General features: G+C 30.8%; 1 long non-coding RNA gene across 1 annotated transcript in view; it reads left to right on the top strand.

Moving 5' to 3' along the window:
* The first annotated feature begins 6,635 nt into the window (after positions 1 to 6,635).
* LOC109181446 overlaps positions 6,636 to 15,033 on the top strand; it is a 10,963-nt gene continuing 2,565 nt past the window's right edge. Inside the window, exon 1 of the long non-coding RNA XR_002054199.1 lies at positions 6,636 to 6,711. This is a non-coding gene — a long non-coding RNA (uncharacterized LOC109181446). The remainder of the gene's footprint in view (positions 6,712 to 15,033) is intronic.

The following is a 15,033-nucleotide window of genomic DNA, read 5'->3' as shown; positions in this document are numbered from 1 at the left end:
TTAAATGTAATTTTTTAATTATAAATCTATCAATATAAATTATAGTCAATGAAATTATATTATAGAACTTTTCTATATACATATTAATAAATATTATGTGTATATACAATGAATTATACAATCATATAAGGAAATGCGTCGGATTAGAGTTTAAATTTATTCATACAAAATTTAGAATTTACATTTTTTTTATAAAACTAATCAAATGTTAATGTTAATAATAATAATAAGAATTTTAAAATCAGAATTATAAATTAAGTATTAGGGTAATAATTAATCTATATATATAATATATATTATATTATATTATATTGTTATTATTATTATTATTATTATTATTATTATTATATAAAAACAAAATCATCCCTTTTCAAAAAAAAAAAAAAAAAAACAACAAAATCATCCTATTTCATATTTCCGCCCAAACTTTTGTAGTAAAGCTTATTTGGTAAGTAAATGTCAAATGAAAATTAAATAAAATCTATTAATTGATAATATTGCATAATTGGTAACATTATATATGGTATTATATTCTATAATATAATAATATAATTGATAATATTATTGTTCAAATATAATAAAAATCCTATGTAATAATGTAATAATAATAAAATAAAATTAAAATTAAAATAATAACAATAACAATAACAATAATAATAATAATAATAATAATAATAATAATAATAATAATAATAACAACAACAACAAATGTAATAATCCAAACAAAACTATATACAAAATAAATTTAAAATTTAAAAAAAAAAAAAAGGAAGAAGACAAAGGTGGCTCCCCTTTGTAAATGATGTGGGATCATTTTGATTCCACATTGGAAATGTTTGGAAAGCTGAGCTCTTAAACTCCTCTATATAAGAAGGGCATTTACAAACATATAATTGCTTGCCCATCAATATGGGCAAGTATTGAGAAGTCCAAAAACTTTTTTTTTTTTATTTTAGTACTATTAACGTGACAAATTATATTGTGGATATGTGTCCACCTTGCAATGTAGACACATTTCAAAAATTGTTCATAATTATTAATATATAGTTCAAAAATTATGAACATATAGTTCTATAATTATGAACATAGTGTTGTGAACATAATTATGAACATATAGTTATGTAATTATGAATATAGAGATTCAATAATTGTGAATATGAAGTTAAAAATTATGCATATATATCTTTATAATTATGAACATATAGTTCAGTAACTATGAACATAGAGTTCTGTAATTATAAATATAGAGTTAAATACGTACTTATGAATATGAAGTTCAAAAATTATGAATATATAGCTTTATAATAATGAACATATAGTTTAGTAATTATAAACATAGAACTATGTCCACCTTGCAAGGTGGACACGGTTCCACAGCATAACTATTCGATTGACCCTGTAACATGTAAACTTTCTCAACTTATTGAAGCTCTACGTATCAAAAGGCTCTTATTTAAGAAACCTTATCTTAATGGCTTCTTATTTTAGTTTTTTTTTTTAAAAAAAATTATTAGGGGGTTTGAGAAAGATTAATCCAAAATGTATATGAGTTGTTTTAGTTTTTAGCAGTTTGGAGCAAATTGTTAAGTTATTAAATAATATTTTTGGTAATATTGCATAATTGGTAACATTATATATGGTATTATATTCTATAATATAATAATATAATTGATAATATTATTGTTCAAGTATAATAAAAATCCTATGTAATAATGTAATAATAATAAAATAAAATTAAAATTAAAATAATAACAATAACAATAACAATAATAATAATAATAATAATAATAATAATAATAATAATAATAATAATAATAATAATAACAACAACAACAACAAATGTAATAATCCAAACAAAACTATATACAAAATAAATTTAAAATTTAAAAAAAAAAAATAGGAAGAAGACAAAGGTGGCTCCCCTTTGTAAATGATGTGGGATCATTTTGATTCCACATTGGAAATGTTTGGAAAGCTGAGCTCTTAAACTCCTCTATATAAGAAGGGCATTTACAAACATATAATTGCTTGCCCATCAATATGGGCAAGTATTGAGAAGTCCAAAATTTTTTTTTTTTTTTATTTTAGTACTATTAACGTGACAAATTATATTGTGGATATGTGTCCACCTTGCAATGTAGACACATTTCAAAAATTGTTCATAATTATTAATATATAGTTCAAAAATTATGAACATATAGTTCTATAATTATGAACATAGTGTTGTGAACATAATTATGAACATATAGTTATGTAATTATGAATATAGAGATTCAATAATTGTGAATATGAAGTTAAAAATTATGCATATATATCTTTATAATTATGAACATATAGTTCAGTAACTATGAACATAGAGTTCTGTAATTATAAATATAGAGTTAAATACGTACTTATGAATATGAAGTTCAAAAATTATGAATATATAGCTTTATAATAATGAACATATAGTTTAGTAATTATAAACATAGAACTATGTCCACCTTGCAAGGTGGACACGGTTCCACAGCATAACTATTCGATTGACCCTGTAACATGTAAACTTTCTCAACTTATTGAAGCTCTACGTATCAAAAGGCTCTTATTTAAGAAACCTTATCTTAATGGCTTCTTATTTTAGTTTTTTTTTTTTTAAAAAAAAATTATTAGGGGGTTTGAGAAAGATTAATCCAAAATGTATATGAGTTGTTTTAGTTTTTAGTACAAAAATAATGTACATTTAGTACAAAAATAATGTACATTGTATTTAAGGGATGTACATTATTTTTGTATGAATATATATTATATTGTATAATGTACATTCAGTATATTTAAAATATACTTTTATTATGGTCCGCATAATATTGTGTGGACCAATAATTTACCCTCTTCCTGCCAAGGATGAAGGGTGTTGGATTAGTTTCCAAGCCATGTTTACATAAATGAGCCACATTAAATTCTCCCATTTTGCGATATCCTATACTCCCCCCCCCCCCCCCCCCCCCAACCCAAACCTTCCACTTAAAGAAATTACACAATTTAGTTTTAAATAACTTTTTATGCTCAATTTAGTCATTGACTAGTTTTACACAATTTAATCATTTGTTAAAAATTATGTTAGTTGACTCTTAAAAATAGAGTCCTAATGATAATTTCTTATTACTGCTGCTTCTCTGCTACTTCTCTAAGAGCATCTACATCAGAGGAGAAATGGGGGAGAATTCACTACTTTTGAAGCCAAAATGCCATGGTGGCAGAGAGAGAATCAAGAGAGAGAAGGGGTGGGGAGCATCTGCAAATGTTGGGATATTACTCTGCCCAAGAAAAAAAATTAATGTGGGAGGAAAGGGAACCAATAGAAAAATGACATGCTTATTTTTTATATATTTTTTTTATAAAATCAGTTTTGATTTTTTTTTTCCCTCCCCTCCCACATTATTCTCTTTCCTACTCACTCTTACATTCTCCCCCTAATATCTCCAACTGATATGGATGCTCTAAGGGCTGGGCACTCAAATCCAACTAAAAAGCTATTTTAAAAAAATTGTAAGTAAATATTTATTCATTTAGGGTTGAAATTAATTTGGGAACAAAGATCTCTATTTCTGCGTGGAGTTTAACAAGGGGAAGAAGAAGAAATCATCCCAAATGGGATGAAGGATGAAAGATTACCATTATGATTATATTTCTAACCGTCAATTAACAAATTTATAACAAAGGGCTAAATTGTGTAAAATCATCAAAGTCGAGGACTAAATTAAGCACAAAAAAAAAATCATTTAGGACTAAATTAAGTAAAACTACTATATTGGGTATTAACTCATTTTTTGTATAAGATTATGGATCATGACTCGAGTATGATCTGTCCAAAATAGAACTAGGCCTCCACTATGACTAGAGGGCAAATTATATGTTGGAATTTTTAACTAAAAATGGCATTTTGAGTGATTATTTTGTGGTACAAATATATGTGGGTTCACTTCCGATTTGGGTCGGGTCAAAGTGGATTCGGGTTCTTCGTAGTGAGACGAAGAATTTGATATAATGTACGCTCAAAATGGGTAATAGGTGAATGAGAAATTGATTCTCAAAGTGAACCTATTTGGGAGAAGCCAAAATCTTAAGCTAATTGCTAATTAAGTTAGCAACTTGTTATTAAGCTTTGATTCGTTGTACACGAAATAAGCTTGATTAAGCTTAAGTAATTAAGCATTGTTTGCTTAATTAGTGAATTGGGAATGGAGCTCCTTTCGTGCTTAGCATTCAGTGCTACACGAAAGTTGTGTAATTAAGCTTTGGGAGCTTAATTTGAGAAATGGAACTAAAGCTTAATTAGTGAATTGAGTTATGAGTTCATTTCGTGTGAGCTCCTTTCGTGCTGTGGATTCGGTGAGCACGAGTCAATGCTATATGCATTGATTTGTGCTGCACCGTTTCGGTGCGTGTGGACCACTCGGGTGTGGTTTTCGGTCCCAATTCGTTGAACCTTCGGGTTGGTATGGACTTCTCGGTCACTCAGATATTTTGAAACGGGTCGTTATGGTCGGTACGAATTAATCGCGTATTAAGTTCGTGACCATTGATATTATTTCGATAATAAGTATGACCGTTTCAAACGTTATTATCCAATTATTAAATTGGATTTATGATTGGATTAATGGCCATTATAATGTTTTAATTCCTTTTCCCTTACAAATAGTTGTGGATGTTGGCAGAATGTTTTGAACTCCGTTTTGAAACTCTAAAAAACTTTTGTTTATTTTCTCTCAAACTCTCCTGCTCGATTACAAAGGGGAAAAAGAAATTCTGCCATCATCTTCCGTAAAACATCGGAGTGCTCAGCTTGTGTTCTAGTTCGCCGGGCTTTGGGTTGGAGTGCTCGAACGCCAAAGTCATAGTCCGTTTTATCCTGGGAGACTGACGCCACAACGATCCTAGCACCCTCGGGAGGTGGCGAATCGGTTTTAAGGAGAGTGTGTGTACACACGACTCGGGCTTCCTCTGCTTCTTCTTTCTTCTCGTTGGGTTAAACCTCAGGTTAGAAACCCGTCTCTTGTTTATTTTTGTTCTTGGTTTCGGACCAAGTGGTGGGATTAATCTTGGAAAGATTAAATCCGTGTACTAGTTTAGTACTAGTTGTGGTGGGATTATTTTGATAAAATAAATCTCTATTTGGTTAATATATATACGTTATATATATATATATATATATATATATATATATATATATATATATATATATATATATATATATATATATATATATATATATGTAATTTTGGTTTTGTACCAAAATTGGTTGGAATTAATTTTCTATAAATTAAATTTCATTTTTCGGGACAAATATATATTATATATATATATATATATATCTTGTGTATCGATTTATTCACCAATTTCCATCATTATACTGTGCAACCGTGTGCACCATGCATGGTGCACACAGAATTGGATTCATAATTTTTATACTATAGATTCATAATTATTGAATTTTATATTCATAATTACAAAACTCTATTTTCATAATTTTAAATGTTCATATTTTCAATTGTTGAACTCTGTATTCACAAATCACAGAATTATATGTTCATAATTTGATAACTATACAGTTTATAAATTATAAAACTATAGTATAGAAATTATGAATCTACAATTTAGAAATTATTAATCCATACTATAAAAATTATGAATTTAATTCCGTGTGCACCATACAAAGTGTACACGGTTGCACAGCATAACGCTCCATGGATAGAGCAGTCAACTTCCAACATGCCACTAAAGCCCAACTTGAATTTCAGGGATTGCAATTTATTTTTTGTTACTAGAGTTTCCATAAGAAAAACCAACATGAGCCTCTTTAAATGGATAAGTCCATTAAGTGTTGAAATGTCGCTAAGTTGCCAAGCTGACGACAATTCCAAGCTAGAAAATTTTGGTTTATGTGGGTCTGTGCAACAAGATCCGCCTCTATAGAGTTTTTTTGATCCATCAACAGAACACAAGTCTTCATCCGTGAAACAACAATCGTTATGCAGTGGAACCGTGTGCATCATGCATGATCCAACCGTGTGCACCATGCATGATGCACACGATTGCAAACAATGTCGTTTCACTTTGGTAGAGTAACGGTGTCGTTAATGGCACCGTTTAACTCCACCAATCAGTTTTTATTTATTTATTTATTTTTATTTTTTTTTAACTCCACCAATATGAATATATAGTTCATTCATTCTGAAAACACAGTACCAGTAATCGGTATGGATATATAGTTCATTAATCATGGATATATAATTCATTAATTCTGGATATATAGTTTACTAATTTTGAATTTATAGTTCATTAATTCTGAATATATAGTTTATTCATTTTGAATACACAGAAGTAGCGAACTGACATAAGCCAACACAGAGTACCAGTAACCGGTGTGGATATATAGTTCACTAATTATGAATATATAGTTCATTAATTCTAGATATATACTTCATTAATTCTGGATATATAGTTCAAATTATGCACAGCATAACGCCGTTAACGGCAATCAATTTTTTTTTTTTTTTTAAAGTCGGACTGCGTCGTTTTTAATCAAAACGACGTTGTTTTGCAACCGTGTGTAACATACATGGTGCACATGGTTGCACGACATAATTTACGTTGGCGGTAATTTATATCGTGGATCAGGGTTCATAGTGCATTGTGGACCCTAATCCAATATACATAATTTGACTTCACAATGTATAGAATTCATGTTCATAATGTACAGAATTTATGTTCATAAAACACATACACATAAACACGATATAATGAAGGGGCTACGAGAGAGGTCATTTCTCATGAATCGATAAATTTTCTGCCGCACTCGAGTCTGTCTGTGCTTTATGCTCCCCAAGCTGAGTGCCCGGTTTGGGATATCTATCACACATTAATTTTAATCAGTTAGCTTATTAACTATATTAGCTTTTCAGCTTCTAGCTTTTTAGCTTTCAGCTTTCAACTAATTTTCAGCTTCCAACTTCAACTAATTTTTAGCTTTCACCTTTCAACTAATTTTTAGCTTTTGGAAGCATGCCAAATAGTCATTATTGCACTTCAAAAAAAAAAAAGAAAAGAAAAGAGCTGTGAAGGAAGACTAGAAAAGTCATGAAAGGTAGGCTCCAAGCCACCAACAACCAAAGCATTAAGCAACTAAATTATCATTATAATTATACTACAGTTTCATTTGACAATAATGTGCTCTGTTTTTTAGTTTCATTATCCACATACACTAGTTTCATTATTGCAATACTAAAATATCATTTTAATTTCACTACAATTTTATTTGACGATCATAGTCCACACAGTGTTGTGTGGACCACAGTCCACTGTATAACAACTGCGTAAGTACTGCAGTTGCCTAGGAAGTGAACTACTCTCTCACTTTTACTTAAATGATGTAGCAAATAAGGATGCAATATTTTTATCGTGTAAGTCTCATAAAAAGTGTCCACATCAAGAATTTGTATGAGAGAGAATAAGAGTTAAAAATAAGAAACATGAGTCCATGTAGCATATTCTGTGATGATATAGGAAAGCTTTAAAAAGGGGTTCAATTACATGTACTCCTTATTTCTAGCTACTTCCTCACTTTTTATTACTAAGGACATCCTTAATAGTGGGAATTTTAGTGTAATTTTTGAGGAGTTTTTGTAAGTGTGATTAGGAAAGAGAAGATGAGAGGAAATAAAAAATAGTGAAAATAAAACTAAATTAGGGGAAAAAAAAGGTAATTAACGTGTCCAGCTGGCGCGTGGACGCGAATTATTCTTCACACACATGGCGGCGGCTCTTCCTTTTGCACAACTGGGCCTCACAAACTGAAAAAATCTCAAAATTAGCAGGAAGACCTCTAACATTCTCTCACATGTTTCTTTCTCATCCAATATGGCAATTTTTCTTTAAAAATCGTAAACAATCCCTTTAATGGGGATGCTCTAATATAACAATTGATGATTAGTAATTCATCCTGTGAGTCTCAATAAAAAATATTAACATTTGTTATAAATATGTATTTAGTGTGGCCATTATATTTAGTGTTGATTATGTAACGGTCAGGAGATTTATGACTACATTATATCTTCCGTCACATTTGTGTATTATATATGTTGTGGTTGGATGTAATATGAAAAACACAGATATGAATGAATAAGAATATCCTCTTGGCCTTGTCTCTTACTTTCACTCTCTGCAGTTTCTTTGATCAATCAATCATGTTTGAGCTAATAGGTTACAACACGTTATCAGCACCTCAATACACCCTGCATAGCATATCTGCGTAAATATATATGTATGTTTTCTCAAAATATCACCAAAACCTGTCTTTTGGATGTCAACGGCGTTTGGGTCATTGGAGGCAACGCCAATGCCGCGCTGGTTGTCGTCGACGGAAGACGGCAGGTGCAGCGGCGGCTCGCAATCGCCCGGCGTCCATCGGCAGCGGCGGCGGCTGATGGCGATCGCCCCTCCCCCCGTCCAGCGGCAATGGTAGACGCGGCAACAGCGATTGGCGGTGGCTTGCGTACCTGCGCTATCTGGCGACAATGGCGTCTGGCAGATCCGGCGGCAATGGTAGCGTCGTTTCATTCTCCGGCTTAGTCCATTAACGTCGCTGTCCGATATTCACGCGGTTGTCTGCGACGGTGGAGGAGTGGTGGCGACGGGTATCCGGCAGTATTGCGAATAGTGGTGCTCCTCTGTCCGGTAAAGTTCTTTTTGCACCTCCTCCATTGCTTTCTGACAGTGAAGTAGTTTTATTTGGGAGATGAATGTTTGTGAAAATGGGCATGGTTTTGCATTTTTATGACCTGTCAATCTCTGGGTATTTGGTAAATTACATCCCTTTAAAAATCTTAATAATTGGCAATTTGGTATTATCATTCTTTGTATAGATAATAAAATATGCCATTTTTTTTAGAATATATTGGTTATTATGGTAATTGAAATGAGCATTCTTTTAATATAGACATGATTATTATGAGTTACCAGTATTATTATATATATGTTTCAAAATCATGCTTATGGATGGAAGATTGCAATATCGATGTTTCCTTTTTGGTATTTCATTGTCAAAAAAAAAAAAAAAAAAAAAAAAAAAAAAAACCTAGTTGAAGAAAAGAGTACATGATATATGTAAAAACATATATTGTATTGGTCGCCTATCAATAATTAAGTATTTTTTGAGGAAATATTCTTTTTGGGGACCTTCAAAAATTGAATATCCTGATCCACTACATATCACATACGCTAATACATGATGCATTTCCCTTTCTGCGTTCAATTTTTTTTAGTATGAAACCCTTCTAGCTATATCTCATCATGAGAAATCAACAGTGATGTTGGTTGCGTAATAAGATCTTTTCTCGGCATTAGGGGGAGATTTGAAATTTATAGTTAATTAAATGTCGAGAAATTGATAAAAATCTTCAAACCCATGTACTAGCCTTATAGAACCAGAAGTTCAGTCATTGAACAAATTATCTGCTAGAAATCTCAATGAGTGACTAAGTCCATAGAAAATATTTTAAGAGTTGAAATCCCCAACTAGGACTAAACATCTCTACCATTATGCCAGAAGCATATATTTGTTTAAGAATTTATAAAACTAGATCTAGTATAGAAATTTCGTCACTCCAGAAATATAGAAATGTTATCCTGAAGATATTCGTCTAGAAGGCGAAAACCCCTAGTAAAATTGTAGGTGCACCAAATAACTAAAATACTGGGGAAGCGGAACAACCAAATCCAAATACTCTTGGGAAATGCCCTATATTTGGTTGATACAAAATTGCCATGTGTATAAAAGATATTTACAAAGCTGTTACAGTTGTCGACAACATATTTTGCCTCTATTGCTCATAAAATCTGGATCCAGAAATGAAAATAGTAGTATAACGCCTGCAGCGTGCTAACTGTTTTCATAGAAAATAGCAATTAAGGCATACAAATCAGAATTCGCTAATAAAAGGCGAGTGGAGGGTTTTCACAGAGACCCAATTATAATAATGGCTTTATATTCCGCTATTCAATAAAACTAGCAGTAAATAAATTATATATGTAGCTAACAGTTATAGTTATCACATATTTATATGGGTATATTTAAAATCCTAGCTTGATGGATTTTCTCAAAGTGTGATGAATGAAAATCACAAAATAAGAAGTATAAAAGTTAGTAAGTTACTAATAACTATGATCTTTCTTATAGTCAATAAATTGACTAAAGGTATTTTCTCCCCCCATTACAAAGTATGAAAATATATTATCATAAACATGCCTAGTAATGTTATATGTGATTGGGAAACTCAAATATCGTTTCCTCTTGAAAATATCCTAAATATATCCTCTAGTTTATCTTGAAAATCCCTAATGGATTTATAATTCCCGAAATGAGGATTTATTTAAGTGTCATTATTTACTTTTTAGAGAGTTGCGAATGGGGTTATTATCCTCATATAGAAGGAATAATATGTACCATTATGTGCTCAATAAAGAGTTGGTAATGGACTTATTTATTATCTCAGTCAATATTTATGGTGTAAACATCAATGAAATATATAAAGAGTTTGATGATGTTAAGTTATGGGATAAGATAACGAATAGCAAATCAAGGTAAAAATACTCGTATTGATGCTTTTTGGCATGAAGTCATCATACTTGTTACAGATAAAAATGTATATAGTTTTTCATGATATAAAATACCTTGATCCACATGAACTCCAGAAGAGTGATAAAATATTTGTTTAGAAGGTTTGCTCCAGTGACAAGTTAGCAAATGTATACCCACAAAATATCCATAAGATTGATATGTGTATGTAAAGAAAAATTATTATATTTAGGGGAGCAACAAAATATAAATTATAAATAATTTTATTGGTCCAGATGATCATGAGAAAATATGATAAATTATAATGACAATCCTGAAGATTGTACCATATTCCTTCTCTACACCCTTTAAAAACAATGATTTTACAGGCAATATAGAATTTGAAGATTGTTATCTTCAGGGGGAGACAGGAAGTACATTCACTCCAGTCAATCCTGTAGATTGGGTCTTAAAATGACTAATAGTTATACATTTTGCAGCATATACATACCATGTAATCTTCTCCTCACTAGGTTTTTCCCAATGGGTTTTCTAGTGTGGTTTTTAACGAGGCATGAGTATGATATAGTAATGACAATGGGGAAAAGTTGCAAAATAATTGGTTAATAAATGAACAAACTCCAAAATCCTGAAGGTTATGCAGATTATGTCCTGAAGGCTTATGGTGTACTCTTTTTCCCTTAACTAATTAAGTTTTTCCCACAGGGTTTTCTTAAGTTAAGGTTTTTAACGAGGCGACCAATACAATATATGTTTTTACATATATCATGTACTCTTTTCTTCAACTAGGTTTTTTTCCCACGTGGTTTTCCTAGTGAAGTTTTTAATGAGGCATGAATCTATTTTCTATTGTACTCTCTTATTGTCTAGGTTTTTCCCACAGGTTTTCCTAGCAAGTTTTTAATGAGGCAAGATCGTGGCCAAATAATGTCCAAGGGGGAGTGTTATAAATATGTATTTAGTGTGGCCATTATATTTAGTGTTGATTATGTAACGGTCAGGAGATTTATGACTACATTATATCTTCCGTTACATTTGTGTATTATATATGTTGTGGTTGGATGTAATATGAAAAACACAGATATGAATGAATAAGAATATCCTCTTGGCCTTGTCTCTTACTTTCACTCTCTGCAGTTTCTTTGATCAATCAATCATGTTTGAGCTAATAGGTTACAACAACATTAAAATTTTATGGGAGAGAGTAAAATTGAAAATTGAATTTAATAGTAAGGAATAATATTTTCCTTAAAAAAATGACTTGTTCAAAAAAGGGAGCAATTCGTATAACTTAAAAATTGTTATAAATATATTATTATGGCGGACATTATGGGCATTCAATACAGAACTGTTATAACAATCATCATTAGTATCGTCATTATTATTTGTACATTATATATGCTCCACATGAATTCTAAAAGAGTGATAAAATATTTGTCCAGAAAATTTGTTCCAGTGACAAGTTAGCAAATGTATACCTACAAAATACGCATAAGATTGATATGCGTAGGTAAAGAAAATTATTATATTTAGCGAGAGTAACAAAATATAAACTATAAATAATTTTTATTGGTCCATATGATCATGAGAAAATATGATAAATTGTAATGACAATCCTGAAGACGGTGCCATATCCCTAGATAAATTCTAACGACAATCTTGAAGATTGTACCATATCCCTTCTCCGCACCCTTTTGAAACAATGATTTTACTTTAAGCAATGTAGAATTTGAAGATTGTTATCTTCAGGGGGAGACGGGAAGTACATTTACTCGAGTCAATCTTGTAGATTGGTCAATCCTGTAGTTGGGTCTTAAAAGGACTAATAGTTGCACTTTTTGCAGCATATATATTCACTCGAGTCAATCCTATAGATTGAGTCTTAAAAAGACTAATAATTATAATTTTTGCAGCATATACATACCATGTACTCTTTTCCTCACTAGGTTTTTCCCAATGGGTTTTTCTAGTATGGTTTTTAACGAGGTATGAGTATGATATATTAATGGGGGGAGTTGTATATAAATACTTAAATAGACGAACCCCAAAATCCTTAAGATTATATCTTGGAGGCTTATGGTTGTACTCTTTTTCCCTTAACTAAGTTTTTCCCATGAGGTTTTTTCTTAAGTTAAGGTTTTTAACGAGGCAATCAGAACAATATATGAGTTTACAAATATCATGTACTCTTTTCTTCAACTAAGTTTTTCCCACGTGGTTTTCCTAGTGAAGTTTTTAACGAGGCATGAAGGTATTCAAATGTATAATATCCATATATACCTTGTACTCTTTTCTTGTCTAGATTTTTTCCAACAAGATTTTTCTAGCAAGTTTTTAATGAGGCAAGATCGTTAATAATAATATCCAAGGGAGAGTGTTATAAATATATTATTATGGTGGACATTATGGGCATTCAATATATAACTGTTATTGGGGTTCAGCCTTTTGGAAGAATATATAACTGTTATAACGGTCATCATTAGTATCATCATTATTATTTGTACATTATATATAGCTTGTTGTAACATTGTATCCTTGTGTAATGGAATAACTCTCCTTGTCTCTTGTTCTACCTCTCTTTGTCTCGTATATTTGCATTTATCTATATTGATCCAATCCTACAATTCACCGGTTAGGAGTTAAAGGCCAACGGTCACAAACCGTATTACAATAAAAATCAATTATTTGAGCTATTATCGTACGAAAAGCTACAAAACTCACTAGCTCAAATAACAAATGGCGTATCATGAATTGAGGCCCCACCTAAATTAATTGAGCAAATGTGACAACTTTTAATAACACAAAACAGTGATGATGATGACTATTTGGGGCGTTTGGTTCACGGAATCTTGGATTACCCCAGATAATAGGATTACCTTCAAGAAGGTAATGTGAGATTTTGGAAATGTAAGATTATCTTATGGGAACGTTTGGTTCACGGAATCTTGAATTACCCCAGGTAATAGGATTACCTCTAGGAAGGTAATGTGAGATTTTGGGAATGTAAGATTACCTTATGTGTTTGGTTTGGATTGTGGAATATAATATTACCTTATTTGGTTATGGGTTATATTTTAGGTTAGAGAAAATTTCAATTTTGGTCCTATGACTATATGAGTTTTGTTAATTTCAGTCTCTGACTTTTAAAAGTGTTAATTTAGTACTTTGACTATGCAATTTTTATTAATTTTAGTCACTCCGGTCAAATTTCGTCGAAAAATTTTAATAATTAAAATAATAGGGGTATTTTAACTTTTTGCATATTTTTTCTTCTCCTCCAGCGAATCCATCTTTTCCAGCGATAGATCACCAAATTTTATCAATGTTATCAAAGTGCACCCATTCTTCCAATGAGGGGTTGTTTCGTCACCGAGCGACAGGGAGAGAGAGCGAAGAACAGAGGTAGCTGGATCTCCTTGCTGTTGCCGGTTCATGGTGTACAGACCGTCGTAGATCGGAGGAATGGCTTCGACAGCAGCGACGAAGGCTGATTCGGTGGCGTTGAACAACGGCAATTCCGGCTTCGGTGGTGACTGTGAGACGGTGAACAATGGCTGTGCATCTAAAATTCGTCGTGGCTGACCAAGAAGATATTCAGTTCTGTGATTTTCTTCGAATATTATGGTGATTGGGTCAGTTAATGAAATGAAGCCAGTGATAGTTTATGTTTTTTACTAGTAATTCATGCACGGGAAAAAAATATGTTATTATAAATATAAATATAAAATATAAAAATTAAAATATTTTAAATTGTTTAATATAATAATATTTTTGAGCTTCCATTGGTCAAGTATTTATTATTTTTATAGAATACAAAATTAAAATTAAAATTAAAATTAAAATTTTATATGGTTAATATAATCTCTAATTATGTGCATATTCAAATAAACTTATAAAGAGAATTTATATAATTACATTGATTTATTCTTAATTGCATTTTCTCTATATTATAATTTTCACAATACGAATAATAACTAAGATAATTACATTTGGAAAGCAAATTTCAAATTTTATATGAGTAAATTTAAACTCTAATTGAACACATTTTTTATATGATTATATAATATATAGCTATTTTATTTTTCAAAAGTACATTTTTTATATGATTATATAATATATAACTATTTTATTTTTTAAATGTTGTGTTATATATCTTATCTATAATAAAGCCAGATGTATTGGCCACAAAAAATGGCTCCAATTCCCGCCCAAGCAATACGACACCGTTTGGTAAATGCGGTATTTGTGCAAAATCTCAGATATTTTACAATTTTTGAAATATTTAATTACTCCATATAAAAGATGTTATTAATGGTGTATGTTCCTGGATTAGATTTCCTAGGCAAACAATTTATTTTTCAATATGTCTTTTCTTATTTCTAGAAAATATTTATTGATAAAGAGTAATGATCTATTGTTAT

Source organism: Ipomoea nil, unplaced genomic scaffold, assembly GCF_001879475.1.
Source record: "Ipomoea nil cultivar Tokyo-kokei standard unplaced genomic scaffold, Asagao_1.1 scaffold1043, whole genome shotgun sequence".
Classification (NCBI taxonomy): Eukaryota; Viridiplantae; Streptophyta; class Magnoliopsida; order Solanales; family Convolvulaceae; genus Ipomoea; species Ipomoea nil.
Note: the sequence above shows the minus strand (reverse complement) of the source record. Positions and strands in the feature narration are given on the sequence as shown.